Source organism: Pezoporus flaviventris, unplaced genomic scaffold (assembly GCF_033815535.1).
Source record: "Pezoporus flaviventris isolate CSIRO_AGI_PZ_B2104156 unplaced genomic scaffold, CSIRO_AGI_Pfla_v1 ptg000036l, whole genome shotgun sequence".
NCBI classification, from domain to species: Eukaryota; Metazoa; Chordata; class Aves; order Psittaciformes; family Psittacidae; genus Pezoporus; species Pezoporus flaviventris.
The window spans coordinates 56,643-62,651 of record NW_026892584.1 but is presented as its reverse complement, the minus strand read 5'-3'; the positions used below and the strand labels follow the sequence as shown (position 1 = coordinate 62,651).

The 6,009-nt window shown below is 44.8% G+C and overlaps 1 long non-coding RNA gene across 1 annotated transcript; it reads left to right on the top strand.

The window, feature by feature from the left end:
* The first annotated feature begins 253 nt into the window (after window positions 1–253).
* Window positions 254–5,498, top strand: LOC133274037 (uncharacterized). Its single transcript, XR_009745003.1, has 3 exons — window positions 254–531; window positions 680–943; window positions 5,207–5,498. It is a non-coding gene; the product is annotated as an uncharacterized LOC133274037 (long non-coding RNA).
* Window positions 5,499–6,009: the final 511 nt, after the last annotated feature.

Sequence of the window (6,009 nt, the reverse complement as noted above, 5' to 3'; positions counted from 1 at the left end):
TTGTCAAACCTATGCTAAAGCAGCCATTGTCTGCGAGGGTCACCCGGAGTTCAGTATCACTGAAAAACTTAAGGGCAGGGCTGTGAATGGCCTGAACGGCCCCACAGAGCAGCTTGCACAGGCTCTGTCACTTAAAGGAACAGCAGCTTCCTTCTGCCTCCCTCGTGTCTTCTTTTTGTTAGTTTTTTAAATGAGAAGCAGGTTTGAAGCCTTAATCACATCAAGCAGTGCTGCTGCTGCCCTCCTGCTCCCAGCAGCCATCTCCCTCCCTACATGCAAACCCCAGTCTGGACTAGGGCCACAGCTCCATACTTGTTTTGCCAGGCCCCTCAGGAGGACTGAACAAGCCATCATTAGGTTTCAGAGCAACCTGCTGAGACAAGATCTCTTGACATACGATCTAAAATGGATGAACCAAGACATAGGCAAAGTTGCAGCAAATGAAACCCAGAACAAGCATAGCCATCTAAGGGAACCCCTCAAAAGTGCTTTCTCTCTCTTGATCCGCTCCTTTTCTGTCCAGCCAAAGAAGTGGGTATGGAGTTGTGCTGCTCCATCTCATGCATTACTGCTGTCCCAGTGAAGGTCTGCTGCCTCCATGCAGCTTCATTTTAATTTTCACATTTTCCAAGTGTTACACAAACTCCTTTCTTAAGTAACGTTTTTTTTTACATTTTAGACGAGTTAATGGACTAATTTTTCCACTCAGTCCATTGGCTGGGGAATTACCAAGTAATACAAGGCAGCTGTTCCTGCATTTGAAAGCTCTTATACTAAGTTAGAACTTACCCAGAGAAAGAAGCTTGCATTAGGGTGGAGGAGTGTGACAAAAGCAGCAGGGGTCCTGGGCTGGCTGCTCAGAGGAAAGATGAGGATTTTATGAAGCTGCATCAGAGCACTATAACCATCCTCTTCACCACAGGAGGAAGACTCAGCACCCCAGGTAAGCACTATATTCCTTGTGTGAAAGCCATATGTATTGGTTTTCTCCCTGCTATAAAAAAAGGAGGATGCATGTAGGGCCAGAGCTGTCCCAAAACACACTGTATTTTGACAGTTATGCTCCAGAGAAAAGCAGAACGGATGTAGATGTTGGTTTAAGATTTAAAACAAAGAAATCAGAAAACTGCCTTCTTTATTCATTTGTTGCAGCAGACCATCAGCTGCTGTGAATTTGTACACTTTGCTGAGGGCTGAAGAGCTAAACTGCTTCATTTATAGTAGCTGCAGTTGGAGGGCTACTTTACGTGTGTGTTCTTATCTGTGTATATACATACAACATCACTATGCTTTCACTTTTGTATGTGCATGTGTGTCTATACACACCAAAAATGAAAGCCTGTTGATGCTTTGTGCATTGACAAGCATCCACAGGTAAAGGCAGATACTTTTATGGGATACTATGCGTACACACAGATTTTGAGGATTGTTCTAATTACACCCAACCAGGAGGGTTTTTAATAACAGGGCCAACGAAGTTGTAAGAGAGATATACTTTCAACTTGTCGTTCATGAAAAATACCTGCTTGCTGGTGAACCTGTTCATTAACTCAAAGATACGTGATTGTAGGCAATCCTCAGGACAGACCTCTTAGAAAATGCTGAAATGATGCAGTTTTTGTCAGGATTTGATTTTATGTGGTACTGGAGAACTGCAGAAGAGCAGGTAGAAGCCTGATCCTGCACCAAATAGAGTCGAAGAGTTTGATGCTAATCTCAAAAACTGGAGGAGAGCTCTGGTACTGTTAAGCACTAGTTAGGCACAGGCTTGTTTGGTAACAGAGAACAGAAACAAAATCAGAGTTCTGATACCAGCTTGTGGTGGAAAGGTAATACATTTTGCTCTCTGATCATCATTCTCATATTTAATAACAAGAAGCATGTGTACTAGGAAAGCAGAGCAGGATTGAAATGGTTCCCTGATGGAGAGACAGAGGCCTTCAGGAAAGGGTCAGTCTTTATTGCCTGTGAGGGTACTGTCAGCATAAATAATTATCATGAACTTCAACTTCAAGCAATCAAACTTCATCGTATTGAAGGAGCCCCATTAAATGCTCAGATTGTTCTTAATTTGATCTAGTGCAGTCAATTCCTTAGGGAAAGAGAGACTGCAAAAAATCAATACAGCATCACAAAGGAAGCTGAGGTGTCTTGGTTGTGTCTGCCAGAGGAAGTGGAACAGCCTGAAGGAGACAAGCTTGTCTCGGTCCTGCTGAGACACAAGGGCCATAAAGCTTGTGAACCTGTCAGGAGCTCTCGAATTGCTTGGACCAGATGATGAGTTCTGAAGACAACTCAGCTGAGTTAAATCTGACTCGAAGCAGCATTTCTTCTAGAGCTCTGCTGTGGTGGTACCAAGTTCCTCTTTTAGGTTTCCTTCTTTCCCAGTTCTTATTCAGCCTGTTTTCATGGCTTGCTGTAAGGATGCTTCTCAATGCTCGCTGTGTGCAGCTGCCATGCTGCTGAGGCAGTGCTGCTGCCTTGCCTCAGTTTAACTTCCTCTGTCTTCAGAGACAGGCAGGGAGTGATGCAGGCTTCAGTGCACTTTCTGTACCCTCTGTTTATAGTTCTGCAAGTCAAAACACACTGCTGGTATCAATTTATATTTTTAATCATTTTGACTCATCACTTCTTCAGAGGAGGTAGTGATATACTGGACACGACAAGGGAAAGATCCTGGGTTTCTAGGCAAAATGAAGAATCAAAATCTAGCCCACTAAACTGAGCTTTAACATGCATGACGTTTAGACTTTAGCTATACTGCCCAGACCTGTATTCTTGTGGTTTAACCCCAGCCAGCAACTAAGCCCCACAGAGCCACCCACTTGCTCCATCCTGGGGAGATGGGGAGAGAATCAGAAGGGTAAAAATGGGAAACCTCATGGGTTGAGATAAAGGCAGTTTAATAGGTAAAGCTAAAGCTGTGCCAGAGCCACAGCAGTTGCATTTGGAGCCCCCAAGTCAGGAGCCCCCACAACCAGGTTATGGCCTTGGCAGAAGCCTGACAATAGCAAGATGTGCTTTGCTGGGCAAGGTGGAAGATGCGATGTTCCCAGCTGGCGACTGATGGTAACTTAATACTCCCAGCCGGTGACTGAGAGCAATATGATATTCCCAGCTGGAAGACAAGGCCTGCCTCAGTGCATTCCCATTCATATTTGTGGCTTCTCTATACAATGAGAAGGGGTAGGCAAAGTGTAATAAAGCAGCTGGTCTATTAGAAGATAATCTTTGTGGAGAATAGCACAAACATGCAGAATCCCCTTAATCTTAAACTTTATTACCCCAGATAATAGGCTTTGGTAGTGACAACAGTCACTTGAAATGCAGAATTGTCTTGGCTTCTGCAGCACCTGCTGTGTCAGTCAGTCAGGAGCCGTCTTCTGCTGCACAGAAGAGTGGCTGCTTGGTATGAGTGAGCTAAAGGTTTCCTTCTTTCACTCTGAAAAGGCAGGGAGGGGAAAGCCAGGCATCCTCCCTTTGCAGATTTAAGTGCGCACTCTGCACATGCTGCAGGGGAAAGGCTAAAGCGATATGAAAGTCTGCTTGCTTGCTTTACCTCTCAGTAGTAGGAGCAGGGCATCTTTTGTCCACTGAAGCCCACTTGAAAGAGTAGAGGCTGTTATGGCTGCACTGAATTAGGTCAAGTTTCCCAATATTCAACCGGCATCAACAAAGAGGAAATATAATGAAATCTGTGGGCAAAATCTTCATCTGTGTCATTTGCAGTATCTGACACACAGTTAATTTAGTTATCTGAGGCACAATTCAGAACAAGCCTTAACTCATTCTGGTTTTGGTGGAAAACTCGGCTCCCCAAAGCCCAGTCCACACGATACCCACTCCTGAAAGTGCGCAGGTACATGGAGCTTTCTAATGAAAAGGTATTTTACTTTATAAATGGCTTTGGCTTTATTAATTTTTCTGGGTTTTTTTTAAGCTATTTTTTTTCCACAAATCAAAAAAATCAATGATCAAAATGTGAGCAGGGGAAAAAAAATCTGCTTACCACAAGCTGTTCTTTTGTTTAGGAATATTTCAATATGATCTTTAGTTAAAAGAATAACTACAAAGTGACAGAGGGTAATTTTTGTATCATGAAAGATAAAAGTAGCTCTAACAAAAAATTGTACCAATTATTTCAACTTTTTAGTGCCCTCTAACAACAGCTGCAATAGATAGCAGAGCAGCAGCTCACAGTGCAAGATATATACAGTGGGAAAAGGGGCTCATTTAGGGAGGGGTGTTTGTACATATGCTGGTTTTGGCTGGGATAGAGTTAATTTTCTTCATAGTAGCTGTTACAGGGCTGTGTTTTGGATTTGTGCAGGAAACAGTGTTAACTGAGGGATGTTTCAGTTCCTGCTGAGCAGTGCTTACACAGATCCAAGGCCTTTTCTGCCTCTCACCCACCCCACCAGCGAGCAGGCTGGGGGTGCACAAGGTTCAGGGAAGGGGGCACAGGCAGGACAGCTGACCCAAGGGATGTCCCAGACCATACGGTGTCATGCTCAGCATATAGAGCTGGGGGAAGGTGGAAGGGAGGGGGGATTCTGGGAGTGGTGGCATTTGTCTTCCCAAGTAACTGTTATGGGTGATGGGAGCCCTGCTTTCCTGGAGACTGAACACCTGCCTGTCCATGGGAAGTGGGGAATGAATTCCTTATATTGCTTTGCTTGTGTGCACAGCTTTAGCTTTCCCTATTGAACTGCCTTTATCTCAGCCCAAGAGTTTTCTCACTTTTGCCCTTCTGATTCTCTCCCCCATCCCACCAGGATGGAGCAAGTGTGGGGCCCAGTGGGGCTTAGTTGCTGGCTGGGGTTAAACCATGGCACCTTGGAAAAAAATGTTAAACTTCTGTAGCAGAAAGTACTGAAATGAACCTGCCAACCATTCATCACTTGGAGAATTTATGGGTATCTTTTCCTCAAGTTAAACCTTACATTCACTGAAGGCCACAACATTGAGATGTTATTTCCACGTATCTTGTGCCAAACGGACTCAACTAACCTTAGGTCAGGGCAGTTAGGAGAAGATGGAGAGATTCTGTGTCATTGTCACACACACACGCACCCCTTGCTTTTTCTTCTCTAGGTATATCCTAGATGCAATTTATGAAGTAGGATATGCCAGTGTGACATCCTGCCTTCCCACAGCATATGTGGGAACATTAGAACAACATTAGCCTTTCAGTTTCAGTCCAAAGATCATGGAGTGTTTCAGAAGGACAGAAGCAGGCTGAAGGACTGGGCCAACAGGAGCCTGGTGAAATTCAGCAAGGACAAACACTAAGTTCTGCAATTCGGAGAAACTAACCCCATTGTACAGCACTGGAGAGCAGCCATGCTGAAAAATGTGGTGGGTCATTGGAGGCAATGGGCTGAACATGAGCTAGCAGCGTGCCATGGCAGCTAAGGTGGCCAAAGCAGGGGGCCTGTGTTAGAGCACAGTAGGTGAAGTGCTTAGACCCCTGTCCTTGGCACTTGTTAGACCACATCTATAATCACAGCATCACAGTATGCTAGAGATTGGAAGGGACCTCGAAAGATCATCTAGTCCAATCCCCCTGCCGGAGCAGGAACACCTAGATAATGTTACACAGGAATGTGTCCAGGCGAGTTTTGAATGTCTCCAGGGAAGGAGACTCCACAACCTCCCTGGGCAGCCTGTTCCAGTGCTCTGTCACCCTCACCGAGAAGAAGTTTCTTCTCAAGTTTAAGTGGAACCTCTTGTGTTCCAGTTTGTACCCATTACCCCTTGTCCTATCATTGTTTGCCACTCAGTAGAGCCTGGCTCCATCCTCGTGACACTCCCCCTTTATATATTTATAGACACTAATAAGGTCACCCCTCAGTCTCCTCTTCTCTAAACTATAGAGACCCAGCTCCCTCAGTCTTTCCTCATAAGGGAGATGCTCCACTCCCTCAATCATCATTAATTAAGTAATATTGTGTCCAGTTCTGGCACCCCAAGATAAGGAAGACCAACAAACTATGAAATGCTTCTGTG